Source organism: Homalodisca vitripennis, chromosome 8, assembly GCF_021130785.1.
Source record: "Homalodisca vitripennis isolate AUS2020 chromosome 8, UT_GWSS_2.1, whole genome shotgun sequence".
In the NCBI taxonomy this organism is placed as follows: Eukaryota; Metazoa; Arthropoda; class Insecta; order Hemiptera; family Cicadellidae; genus Homalodisca; species Homalodisca vitripennis.
In genome coordinates this window covers 120,066,596-120,079,618 of record NC_060214.1, presented here as the reverse complement: position 1 = coordinate 120,079,618, position 13,023 = coordinate 120,066,596, and the positions used below count along the sequence as shown (strand labels likewise).

The 13,023-nt window shown below is 33.4% G+C and overlaps 1 long non-coding RNA gene across 1 annotated transcript; it reads right to left on the bottom strand.

The window, feature by feature from the left end:
- Positions 1–9,682: 9,682 nt before the first annotated feature.
- On the bottom strand, positions 9,683–11,383 carry LOC124367999. Its single transcript, XR_006922936.1, has 2 exons — positions 11,140–11,383; positions 9,683–9,867 (listed from the first exon to the last, which is right to left on the bottom strand). It is a non-coding gene; the product is annotated as an uncharacterized LOC124367999 (long non-coding RNA).
- Positions 11,384–13,023: the final 1,640 nt, after the last annotated feature.

The following is a 13,023-nucleotide window of genomic DNA, read 5'->3' as shown; positions in this document are numbered from 1 at the left end:
AAACTTCTTTGCATATTGAAGACTCTTGTAGCAATTGTCTCGCATCTCACATAGCTTGACGTGAGATTGATTTATTGGATAAAACTGCCACACCGACACACCTCCACTTTGTCTGTCTCCAGTTGCACATGTGAGCCCCTTAATCCGAATATATTAAACTTCTTTGCATATTGAAGACTCTTGTAGCAATTGTCTCGCATCTCACATAGCTTGACGTGAGACTGATTTATTGGATAAAACTGCCACACCGACACACCTCCACTTTGTCTGTCTCCAGTTGCACATGTGAGCCCCTTAATCCGAATATATTAAACTTCTTTATATATTGAAGACTCTTGGAGCAATTGTCTCGCATCTCTCGTAGCTTGACGTGAGACTGATTTATTGGATAAAACTGCCACACCGACACACCTCCACTTTGTCTGTCTCCAGTTGCACATGTGAGCCCCTTAATCCGAATATATTAAACTTCTTTATATATTGAAGACTCTTGGAGCAATTGTCTCGCATCTCTCGTAGCTTGACGTGAGACTGTTTTATTGGATAAAACTGCCATACCGACACACTTCCACTTTGTCTGTCTCCAGTTGTACATGTGAGCCCCTTAATCCGAATATATTAAACTTCTTTATATATTGAAGACTCTTGGAGCAATTGTCTCGCATCTCTCGTAGCTTGACGTGAGACTGTTTTATTGGATAAAACTGCCACACACACCGACACACCTCCACTTTGTCTGTCTCCAGTTGCACATGTGAGCCCCTTAATCCGAATATATTAAACTTCTTTATATATTGAAGACTCTTGGAGCAATTGTCTCGCATCTCTCGTAGCTTGACGTGAGACTGTTTTATTGGATAAAACTGCCATACCGACACACTTCCACTTTGTCTGTCTCCAGTTGTACATGTGAGCCCCTTAATCCGAATATATTAAACTTCTTTGCATATTGATGACTCTTGGAGCAATTGTCTCGCATCTCTCGTAGCTTGACGTGAGACTGTTTTATTGGATAAAACTGCCACACCGACACACCTCCACTTTGTCTGTCTTCAGTTGCACATGTGAGCCCCTTAATCCGATATATTAAACTTCTTTACATATTGAAGACTCTTGGAACAATTGCCTCGCATCTCACATAGCTTGACGTGAGACTGTTTTATTGGATAAAACTGCCACACCGACACACCTCCACTTTGTCTGTCTCCAGTTGTACATGTGAGCCCCTTAATCCGAATATATTAAACTTCTTTGCATATTGAAGACTCTTGGAGCAATTGTCTCGCATCTCACATAGCTTGACGTGAGACTGTTTTATTGGATAAAACTGCCACACCGACACACCTCCACTTTGTCTGTCTCCAGTTGTACATGTGAGCCCCTTAATCCGATATATTAAACTTCTTTACATATTGAAGACTCTTGGAACAATTGCCTCGCATCTCACATAGCTTGACGTGAGACTGTTTTATTGGATAAAACTGCCACACCGACACACCTCTACTTTTTCTGTCTCCAGTTGCACATGTGAGGCCCTTAATCCGATATATATTAAACTTCTTTGCATATTGAAGACTCTTGGAGCAATTGCCTCGCATCTCCCATAGCTTGACGTGAGACTGTTTTATTGGATAAAACTGCCACACCGACACACCTCCACTTTATCTGTCTCCAGTTGTACATGTGAGCCCCTTAATCCGATATATTAAACTTCTTTACATATTGAAGACTCTTGGAACAATTGCCTCGCATCTCACATACCTTGACGTGAGACTGTTTTATTGGATAAAACTGCCACACCGACACACCTCCACTTTGTCTGTCTCCAGTTGTACATGTGAGCCCCTTAATCCGATATATTAAACTTCTTTACATATTGAAGACTCTTGGAACAATTGCCTCGCATCTCACATAGCTTGACGTGAGACTGTTTTATTGGATAAAACTGCCACACACCGACACACCTCCACTTTGTCTGTCTCCAGTTGTACATGTGAGCCCCTTAATCCGATATATTAAACTTCTTTACATATTGAAGACTCTTGGAACAATTACCTTCGCATCTCACATAGCTTGACGTGAGACTGTTTTATTGGATAAAACTGCCACACCGACACACCTCCACTTTGTCTGTCTCCAGTTGTACATGTGAGCCCCTTAATCCGATATATTAAACTTCTTTAAATATTGAAGACTTTTGGAGCAATTGGAAAAAACGTATAATAATACTAAATGTAAGTAATACAAATCTTGGCGAAAAACATAATTCGCTTACGAAACCGGTTAAACAATGGATTAGAAATATCGTTATTGCAAAAGAAACGATCATAAATTTAATGCCGATACTACAAATTGTCTTTATAGTAAATACTAGAACCTACTGTCCTAATATAAGAAGAAAAGTGATGGAAAATCGAATTTAACTGTTAACAAACGTTTCTTACGCGATAATATGAAAAGCAAGTGTGGAAGATGATATGGTCATGGAAATATATGCGGGGAACTATAATTAGTTATAAAGCAGTTGTGATTTAAATAGCTTTTATTTTTTTAAAGTCGATATTTTATGGATTATATTATAATGACCTTTAACGGAATCATCCCTTACAAATATTGTATCAATTAAATTAAATTACAGTTTACCATGATTCTCCACGAATGTGAAATGTAACACAGTATTGTAAAACACGTACTCTTCCCCAAGTATATTTCTGCCCACGCTAATCGTGGTACACATTCTAGCTGGAACTTAGATAAATGCCCCAGCAAGACAAAACGCAGTCGGCAGCCCTCCAAACGTCGTGTGGGAATGATTTACGCGTCTGCCCCTGACATCGCCAAATTAGGTTTGAGGACTGAGGCACTTTATTTAAATCTTCTATATTTGTCATTGATATTACAGCTCAGACCAAGGGTTACATCTTACGTTATCGCACTTCTAATGTGGCATTCACACGTTTTAATTTGTCAAAGAGTTTATTATTGAACAATTTTAATTAATAGTAAATTAAAAAATTTTAATTCTGTTCCCCATAAGAATTGCTGTAAGTATAATATTTTCACCGTCCTCTAGTCTCGACATAAGGTATAAATTTTAGTAAAATTGCGATAATTTTTATAAAGTATATTGTGTTTTAAAGTACTTTGAAATAAAACACATATACCTTTTTATTTTAGAGGACAATTAAAACCGTAGTACTAAACATGCACCGAAAAATATTTTATTTCTGTTGCCGTCTAGAATAAGAAGCTGAGAAATATCACTCAATCCTAAAAGAACATTTGTGCTGCTTCCTGAGTGAAAATGAAAAATGAAATGAAAAATTGTTTATTTAAACAGGAAAAGTTAGGGCCTCATTGCCCTTTCTTACACTTAACCTGCTTCCGGAGTGACAGGATATTCTGGATGGGTAAGGTTGGGGGTAGGAGGCACCTCCTGTCAACATCCACGGGGAAGGATTTTGGGCATTAATCTCTGGCGTGTCTCCTCGGAAAAAGATAAATCCATCTGTGTGCCAGCTCCTTAGTTAAATCAGGTAGACGATAAATAATGAACATCCATAAAGTTGCCCATATTTAAGTGACACGTCGGTTTTTGCTGTGCCCTGTGTAGGTTCAACTGGAAGGTATAAACCAGCTAGCAGTGAACCTTCTTGGCTAAAGTTTTTCTCACCCCGTTGATAACTGTGTCATCTGTTTTCTCTCTCAAAGGAAACAATGAAGCTCCCTTGGAAAACTCCTACTTTGCAGACCTTTAAAACTGTAATAGTTAGACTAATACTAGACTACTAATAGATTAATACTATAAAAGACTTAGATTAGTGATATGCTTGTGGTGATTAGTGTTTACATAAACCTCCTTAGAGTTTCCCAACTTGTGTCACTGTTTGCAGATGCCACGTGCTAGATAATGTGAAAGAATTAGTTCAAACAAATTTAATTTAATATTATGTTATTTTTAATCAATTTCAAGACTTATTTACTTTAATACCATATAAATAAGTATAATTTTCTGGAATCTCTTGCTTGTATATTCCAAAATATGTCGTTAAATTCAAGATTCAAGATCGTTATTCGTAAATACAAAATACATTTTTATAATACACGTCAAATACTAAGAAATAAATCTAACCTAACAAATCTTTTGCACAGTAATAGCATTTATCAAGAAAGTGTGTCTTTAGTTTTTGTGTAAATAAACATAAATTTACTCATTTTTAATATCCAATCGTAATTTATTGTACGCTTTTGCACCCAAGTGGTATGAATCCCTCTCAAATGCGCTGGTACTATGTGCAGCCACAGATATCAGCCCTCTTGATCTGGTCGGATACTGATGGTAGTATCCATTGTTTACAAAAAGATTTGGATTGGCCTTAAGAAAAGTGCATAGCTCGAATCCCACCAGACCCGCCAGAGTAAGGATTTTCAATTCACCGAAAAGAGGTTTAAAATTCTCGAACCTCCTACGTCCTGAGATGATTCGCACACACCACTTCGGGAGGACAAGCACTATTGAAATTGACCACTCTGCATGGATCCCATAACATCAACACGTACCTCAAAATCGATTCAACGTGAGAAATATTATATATATATATATATATATATATATATATATATATATATATATATATAATTCGATATAGTCAAATGTTGGGATTTATTAGATACAAGGAAAGAACAATCGGTAAACACCGCAACTTTGAGGTCTGCTGAAAGTTTTAGAAAATCATTTACATAAATGAGAATAATAATACAGCACCGAGAATAGAGCCTTGAGGAACACCTCAAGTAATGGCTCTATACGATGAGGAAACTTTATTTTGGCCATCGTGGATTTAGACGGTTTGATTCTATCAGAGAAATACGATTTTACGAATTGAAGAGTGACCTCTAACTCCATATGTATGTAGTTTTTCAAGGAGAATAATGTGATCAACGGAATCAAACGCTTTGCCTCCGTAAATTAAAAAAATACTTTATTTCAAACATATGCTTTATGCAAAGGCTTGCGTCACTGATTTCCAAACTATTTTTTAAGCCAAATTTATCTTTCCTTTCAAATTAAAATCACTGGCAAGGTTTGTTTCAAAGATTTCCCGAATCGGGATCTGCGTAACTTGTATGAGGTAGAAAATTTAGCAAGAGTGAAAGTTTGAAGTAAAGTCAACGGCTGCTTTAGTTTACTGCAGACGTTAAGTACTAAGATAAACTGAACTGAAGTTTACACCCAGCGTCGATAAGGTAAGTACGGGCGTCAAGCATATTCACGTGTGTGTCTTGCAAAACGATGTTTGATTTTGCCCAGGGACGTATCTAGAAACACATTTTGAGGCGGTGGGGGATACCAAAAATTGCAATTGTATATAAAGAGGTAGCAAGCAAATTAGGCAAACTAGGCGACAACCTGGGGGGTGGTTTAGTGGGGTGACAAAAGAGGGGGAAAATAATAAATTACTGTACTTTCACCCGACAAAAAATGGAGATAAAACGGGCTTTTCATCGAATAAATTTTTTTGTACAGTTTCCGTGTAGAGAGGGTGGGGGAGAAAGTTCCAGTTGGCAGGGAAAGGGGCAAAGGGCTAATCTGTTTAGGGCGCCAGAGTAGCTTACGCTGCGCCTGGTTATATAATATGCATTTTTATTATTTATTATTAAGGTATTATTTACTATATAAAAATATTAGTAAGGACCAGAAAGATTCTTAAATTGGTTATCTATCCGGTAAATCTTGATTGAAAGGTCCCAAAAATATACTTGAAAATTGAAACATCAAGAATATCCTCTGGGTCTAAATAACTCTTGATTTTGGGATCAAAAAGCGTCAAGGTTACCTTAGAGAGACGATACAATACATATTCCGTGCCATGTTGGTTAACATATTTCGATATAGTTGGAATGTGTATACTTATGAGTGTATGTACGGAATAAAATCTTAAATACATTTATTCTCCCTATAATCATGATTCGGGATGGCGAGATTTTTTATGTTTTTACAGCTTAATAACGTAAACATAAGATTATGAAACTTATAAATAATGGTAAAAGTTCTATACTTTACAAACACTATAATACCTTAAACATAAATTGCGTCAATAAATAATGTAGATATAAGATTTTAAGTTTTTAATGTGTGGTTAAAAAAGTCATATACAAATGTAACAAAGCAGCGATACTGAAGCCATGCATGAATGGGAGAGGGAATGTAATTTAATGTATGTATGTATGCAATGAATGAATCTTTTTAAACTGCAAGCTTTTTAGTTTTATTTATTGACGTTTGAAAATGCAATGTATAATTGTTTGAAAGCAATGAAAATATGATTATTGATTATTGTGTCACAAATGCATAGTTTACAGTCTCTTTGTATGTGTTTTTAAGATTCAGTAACAAATATATGTGATTTATTTTAGAAAATAATATAGCAAAACGACAAATTCGGTGCAATTATTGCTCTTGCAGTCTCAAATAAAAAATTAATACTAATTATGATTCGAGATTTAGAGTTTTTTATGTTTTTAAAGCTGAATAACGTAAACATTAAAATGATTATGAAACTTATAAGGATTAATAAAAGTTCTTTGCCTTAAGTCCAAACAATTTGAACCGTTATTTAGTAGTATTTTGGATAATACATGTTTTCGCAGCCCTGTTGTTACTGGTTAATGTAAGTTACATCCGATGCTCTTGGAACTAAATTCTTGGCGGATTAATAACGAAGAAAATCAAGCGAAGAAAATCAATAATATTTCCAACGCCGATGTAGAGTTTGCCTTATTGCCACGATCAAGAAAACCTGCGTATGTTTATAGCCATTGCATATGTACATATGCTTTATTACAAAGTGGCCTAAAACTTAAGCTTTAAGTTCAACCAGAAATGTATCTTGAGACAAATATACATCATAACTTAGCGCCTTCAAATATTGTTTGCCTATTTATGTACGTAACTGTCTGGTAATTGCAGTGTATAGTGTGCAGGCGCTTTTAAATATGTTATCTTTTTCAATGCCGTCTGGTGGTGAGTTACATCTATGGCCATAGTATACAAACCTTCTCCGTGGATATATATATATATATATATTACAAATGTTATTTATAAATGACTGTGAAAATACATTTTTTTCATTGTCACTATATTTCGGTAAAAAACTGTCTTCAGGCGCATAAATGGTATAAAATAGCATAATACAAATAAAAGTAAATAAATAATAATAAATACATATGACACGAACTAAATATTTCCATGTGAAGATTTCAAATGTATACGTTTTTTTGCTAAGTTACCTGTTGAGCCCATGTGGAACTTTGCTCTTTAAATCCAATTGTTGGGCTTGTTCTAATGTTCTGAGATAAATTGGGTTTGAATTTTGATTTACTTGCCGAATAGGTTTGACACAATATGTATTTTCAAAAGTGTCACTGTGATTTAGTCATGAGTGGCGGCAGTTTTCTTTAAATCTTGGTGCTTACAGTTGAATCGGTACCCTGTCATTCTTGTCCTCAAGGTATTTGTAGTTGAGCCAACATAATCTGCTGGACATTTCTTACATTTAATTTGGTAAATCACATTTTTAGATACACAAGACAAGTTGCCAATGACAGGATATTCCTTGCTTGTTTTGCTACTAGTGATTTTTGATGAATTTGCCAACACTTTACAAATCTAACATCTTGGTTTGTTACGTGGATGTATCCTTTTTGTTTTTGTATTGGGTTTTCTTTGGCGTTTCTTATTGTTAATTTAGGTTTAAAAAAATAAATCTGTTAGAAAATGAGGATAATATCATTAGTTGAACTGGAATTTTGTAAGATACTAAATGCTATTTTAAGAATATTATTAGTTTTGTGAAGCCCTGGATGGTATTGAAATATTAATTTTGGATCACTGTTTTCAAATTTAGAATGTAGTATTTTTTACTTTAGATTAAGTTTGTCTTTGAATAATTTCCTAGGATCACCTAGGAATGCATTCATTATATCGTCAATGTATTTTTCCAATTGAGTTGTGTTAGTACATAATTTTTGAGCTCTGTAAGTTAAACTTTTCGGTATATTCCTCTTGATATGCACTGGGTGAAAGCTGTCGTAGTTTCAGTACTCTGTAATATTCGTTTGTGTTACGTTTATTTAGCTTTTTAAATTACCATTTTTAATAAATACTTCCATGTCTAAACATTTATAAATGTTTATTATATATTCTCGAAGATCACTAAACATTTTATAAATGTATATTATATATTCCCGAAGATCACTAAACATTTTATAAATGTATATTATATATTCTCGAAGATCACTAAAACATTTTATAAATGTATATTATATATTCCCGAAGATCACTAAACATTTTATAAATGTATATTATATATTCTCGAAGATCACTAAACATTTTATAAATGTATATTATATATTCTCGAAGATCACTAAACATTTTATAAATGTATATTATATATTCTCGAAGATCACGAAACATTTTATAAATGTATATTATATATTTTCGAAGATCACTAAACATTTTATAAATGTTTATTATATATTCTCGAAGATCACTAAACATTTTATAAATGTATATTATATATTTTCGAAGATCACTAAACAGTTTATAAATGTATATTATATATTCTCGAAGATCACTAAACATTTTATAAATGTATATTATATATTTTCGAAGATCACTATGGCGCAACATAGCAGATAAACGAAGTAGTAGTACTAGTACAGCCAGTGCTATCGTGGCAGACTCTGGAACTATATCTTGCTTACGGAAGAGGAAGATCATTATTCCAGTGAGTTATCTCTGTTAATAATAAAATATTGGCTACGTTAAAACGGCCAACCGTTGTTCGAATGTTCGCTGGAAGTTGAATCACAGAATGCCCAGATCTAGGCTTATTTCTGTTATCCCCCAAACGTTTACTACTAAACTCCAATCAGGTGAACATATTTTTTTATGCTTGAATAACGAATATATATTGTGCACAGTGCTTCATACCATCACCCCTCTTATCCGATTTACAACATCTTATTATTTTGTTACTGACAGTAAGATTCAAAATATGTTGTTAAAGGCAAGTATGGAAATAATCTTATTAATCTGACCATTTTAAGCATTGTTTCAATTAATTTAGTGGACTCTCAAAATGTATAGTATTTAGCCTAAAAGTTGTCCGATTGAAATTATAGACTGATGAACTTGTTTCCCCACACACGCTGATGTCCATGTGGGGATAATTTCTTAGAAAGATATTTTTGATTTTCATTACTTTGTATGTAAATTATGGAAATTAATTAATCAATCGAATTTGCATGTTTTAGAACGTATAGCTCACTTAAAATATTTAAACTGTACAACTAAGTGTACTTTTTCTGTTCTAAATAAGTAATACTTTTTGCCAGACTTTATACTTTGATCATCTATTTATTTATCATATATTATTACCTATATTAATTAATCTTTTAGTTTATTTTAGAGGAGTGGTAATCGCCTCAGCCTGCCTACTTAGGGATCCGGGTTCGAATTCCGGTCTCGGACGTAATTTTCACTCTTGAATCACTATCTAACTCTGGCCTAAAATTATTTGATCCACGGGTTCGGCCGAAAACTTCAAATCATCCATATAAAAACATTTAATCTTAAATTTAGATGATAAGGTTTTGTAAGACAGAATAATCTCCTAAATAATTGATTAAAAAGGTTATAATTATAATCTTAGATCTATATATTACAGTTCATCTGATTGGAAAGATGCATCATGGAAGGGTCAAAGTTATGTACCTCCAGGACCTGGTTTGCTTTTCTGAAAAAGTCCGCTTGATCTTCGTCCGTAGGGAAGATCTGGTATCTACCGAGAAACCAGATTGTATCTGAAAATCCAGAAGTTATTTAAGAAAACATAATTTGGTGCACGGCCCAGTAAGTTCTCCTTATTGCATTCTGTATAGTGAGTTAATATCTTCACAATAACAAGTTAGAAAATTCTGTGGTATCAAAAGGTGCCTCTTAAGAACATTAAAAAGAGTACTAAAACAAGGTGTGAAGAAGAAGTATTTACTTCCAATAAAACCTGCATAAGTTTCTGTTCATCATAAAACTTATAATATGACTTATCAAAGTTGTATTACTAAATATTTTTAATAGACTACATGAATAACTATAGAAATAGGTCTACATAGCCATATTTACAAATTAAAATTCATAAAAAAACTATAAATGACAAAAATGTATAATATATTTTAATTGAGATCTACGTTAGTTAAGAACAATGGTGGTAAATAACTGAAGAATTATCGTAAATTATTTTCCGTATGGATTATGTTTTTGCATTAATAGGATATTTAATAACGACAATTTTTTAATTACGTTAGATTTATTTCAAAACATCGTAAATAATTTTTTATGTAGAAATTACATTTATTAATTTTTAAGACAGATCCATGAGATTTCCGTGACTATACATGATTTAGTTACAATTCTTCGTGTAGTTATTAATTGTTTGGTCTTCCTGTCTTCAGAAAAGGTATCTAGCGACTGCAACTAATGTGTAAAACATTTTGTATCATCCCAAACGATTACTAACTGCACTACCTTTAAGTACAATCTACTAAAGTATATACTTGTTGTGTTTCAGATATAGGCTACAATAATTAATAAAAACCATTACCGTAATGCTGAAAATGCACAAAAGTGTTATAACCAAACAATAGATTTACTGTAAGTAGTTTATATGTCCGCAGCATTGCATTTGAAAGGATAGTATGATTCCGGACATTGATGCCATCGTTATTTGTAGTCAGTGTTCCACCTTCGTTAGTGCAGGTGTGACGTGTCTGTGCTGTTGGTTCCTGTGCAACGACATAGTTTGGTTCTTTATAGTCTGGATTTACGTTCGTCTACCACGTTCCACTTACATCTTTAGTACAGTTTACTAAAGTATTAGGGTTTTTTTCGTCTGAAGAACTTTACATTCCTTTAAACGCAGGGTTACACTTTTTTGTAACATAAACGATAACTAAATTCCAGAATCATACTATCCTTTGTATTCACCCATTATCAGTTACAAACTGTAAACATTTTCGTTTAATTGTAAGAAACCTAGAACTATTTTGGTTCTCACCAAAAATTAATATAATACTTACAGTATCGCCAGAAGAATAAAAAGTTTTGACAGCTGTATACAACAGTGTAAGTATTGTAGTCGGTTCCTAACACCCAATAGGGTCCCTCCACGTGTCCGAAAACTGCAACACAACATAATTTATTTATTAAATTTAATGTACCTGTAAATTTAGGCTATTTTGGTTTATTGAAACGTTCTCTTCGGTGAACTTCAAACACTTTTCAAATTCTGTAGTAATTTTAACTCTAAAAATATAAATTATGATTCTTAATACAATACAAAGTTTAACATTATATACCAATACGAATTTATAAGGAGTGAATATACAATTTTCTTGACGAACCCTACTTCTACAAGTGCCTTCAAGCGAGTTTTAAAACAACAAAAAATCGTTTTTCTATTAAAATTTAAAAGAGTTAATAACAGCGATTTCAAGCATTTGTACCGAATGACGATAACACATGGGGTGGTGACTTCTGAGGTCGTAGTAATAAATACTCGAATTGCAAAGTTTACCTATAAGTTCAGTTTAATCAGTGAAACTTACAAGCACCACTTTTAGTTGGTAAATTAAATGTATGCCTTGCCACGTTGCTGCCAGTTAGAGTACAAGAACTAAAAATGTATATCTGATAGGTGGGCCTAGAATATCAAATGTCCTATGGAATTATGCCTACGATGTTTTACTTTATAAAACATTAAGATTTTACTTCCCTTCGCAATGTGTAGACTCACAACCCGGGCGTCGGCACGAGACATTGAAGCTGTAGTCTAAGAAGGGTTATTTCTAGTCGGTAATTACTAGAAGAGGAGTAGAAGTTGTGAAAGTGGTAGCCATCTACTCAAATAATACGTGAGATACATGAGCTCGCCTAAAAACAAATTCGCGACGGTATTAGCCATTTAATGAGACAAAAACTTATTACAACAACGTGCTAGTCAGAAGGAAGACGCCACAACTTGTATCCATTTCAATCAAGCAAATAAAAGATCTTCAAGGGTAAGTTACTTTACTATTTACAACTTTACGTTACATTCATTTTTATATGTCTGGCATCAAAGGGCTAATTTAATAATACGGAAAGATAAATTTTACTTACGGACAAGGCGCGCGAGGTCACATCGGTCACGTAGTTGGGCTGCTACAAAGTGTTAGAATAAAACATTCATACGCGTGCCAATTAGGTAGTTACTCTGTCGATAATTTAGTTCCGGAACATTGGATAAAAGAAAATAATATTAAATTATACTGGCTGAGATCATATATATAACATTGAGATTTGTCAATAGCTATAAAAACCTTGGTTACGCATTTCCAAAATTAGTTTGCTGATAACCCGTATTCTAATTATAAATTAATCCAGATTACAATGTATTTCAATTAGCAGATACTAACGGCTTGGTTTATAACACAGAACTGTCACTTGCTATAAATTTCAATTTTAACCATTGCTATTTGTCATTAAATTGTTTAGTTATTCCTGTCAACCCAATGTTTAAATAATAATTTAACATGATATCGGAAGACAAAATAACTGCCAAATAGTTCTTAATATTCATTGAATTTTTATAATTGGCAATAGCCTCATCTGATCTCAATAAAGGTTAAGCATTTAGACCCGGCAAGTAGAATATCTGGGTTCGAGTCGAGGCGGAGCAAGTACATTTCATTTAATGTATTTACATTCCAAGAGTTAAGAAACAATTTACAATAACACCTATAATCGTGGCTGTACTGCCTACGCACTACTATAATAATATGAACCTTTCTCTTAAACTGCGCATATGCATAAAAGCGGAATGGTGATAAATAAATAGTATAAGAATGCGAGATAATTAAATGAGTACTTAAAATAACAATATTAATTATATACATAAACTATTATTTAGCAAAAACAGCAAG